This window comes from Lupinus angustifolius, chromosome LG01, assembly GCF_001865875.1.
Source record: "Lupinus angustifolius cultivar Tanjil chromosome LG01, LupAngTanjil_v1.0, whole genome shotgun sequence".
Taxonomy (NCBI): Eukaryota; Viridiplantae; Streptophyta; class Magnoliopsida; order Fabales; family Fabaceae; genus Lupinus; species Lupinus angustifolius.
The window spans coordinates 9,345,847-9,347,577 of NC_032009.1; positions in this window are offsets into that span (position 1 = coordinate 9,345,847).

Sequence of the window (1,731 nt, forward strand, 5' to 3'; positions counted from 1 at the left end):
AATGGCTCCTTATCGCTTCTAACCAAGTATACCCAATGAGAACTCTCCTTGGACCTTGACCACTGCCTAGGATTTCTCCATAATTTCTCTCTTCCTCCTAGGTGATACCTCCCACCCTCAAAGAGACACATTTATAAATCGATCGCAAAAGATGTGTACAAAGTTCTATTGCACCTACAATGTGCTAATCGTACACTATCAACCAGAACAAACAACCCTTTGATGAATATCACAAAATGAGACATAAATATGAATGATTAAGATTCACAAAAGGAAAATCTTTGAAAACTCTCAAGGTATGAAAATCAACTCGTTCAAATATTCAGAAAACTCTTTCCTTTTTCACATGAAAGTTTCTTTCTCTTTTCATAAAATCACTCTTGAAAAATGTGTACCAATCTTGCATCCTGTTTTTATATTACTCAAGTTACTTTTCATACAGGAAATCATGGTCAAATACCATTCAGTTTCAAACTTTTATGTTGGGATAATCGATTAAATTGCCTCTTAATCGATAAGATTTCTTTATAACGTCAAAGATTTCTAAACAGAAACTGATGTAATAGATTAACCATGTCCTTAATCGATTAACAAGATTCCCATTAACAAAGACTTAATCAATTAATCAAAGTCTTAATTGATTAACGCTTTTTCTGAGAAGACTTCGTTAATTATGCAGGAACCTCTAACATGAATTATTGATGCATGATGTATGTTTTTGAAAAGGATATTAGTATTAATGCCCAAAATCATGTATGCATGTTAAATTCTCATAATTCATGTTAAGTATGAAAAATGTCTTTATGCAATATGCTCATACTCTAAGTATGTGATATTTATCATACGGTTCACTCAACTTAGACTATACCCATTCAAAGCATCTTAGGACCTAAAAATAAAAGAATTACTTTAGTCTTGATAATCCTTTCTTGGAGCTTGAATATGAGTCTTTTATGTTATTCTTACAATTCTTACAATCTTCTTGAAAGACAATCAACTTGTTTTGAGATTTGCTTTGTGTTTGAATAATTTGATCCCCCTCAGGTTGTGCATTTTATCTTTGAATCTTAAGGAATCTTGTTATGCATCAAATCTGCAAAACATAGACAACAACCTTTTGGCATGATCAAAAAGCAATGTTACAAAAATAAATAAGCCAAAAGTAAAAATATTAATCAATTATAAAATATCTTAATTGATTATGCATGGTCTTAATCGATTAAGCATGTTAAGAATTTATTGAAATTGCTAGTTTTGGTTGAGTATGAAAGTGTGCATGTCAAGAGGAACACTTTGGAAAGCTCTCCTTGAACGTCATGGTTTTGATGAGGACAACTTGTGCCTAAAAGAGCTTGAAGATACCAACAAATCAACGTGCTTAAGTCTTTTATTTGGTACTAGGCTTAGACTAGATTCTAGTTTAAGTTGAGTCGAAGGCTTAGGGCACCTAATACATGTCTCATATGCATATATCTTTTAAATCATTTCATCCATTAGATATATTCATTTCATAATATGTTCATGCATTACATAAATACATGTATATATGCATTCTAGGCATAAAACTAAGAGTTAAACATGTATTATCTAAGTGCATAACATATTTGATGCTTTGTGTTTTAAAATACACATTTTATTTATTGTTAATCGATTAACCATACTTTTAATCAATTAACCCAACTGCTGTGAAAAGTGTTTGCTATTGGAACACGTTTTTGAAATGCAGTTAAT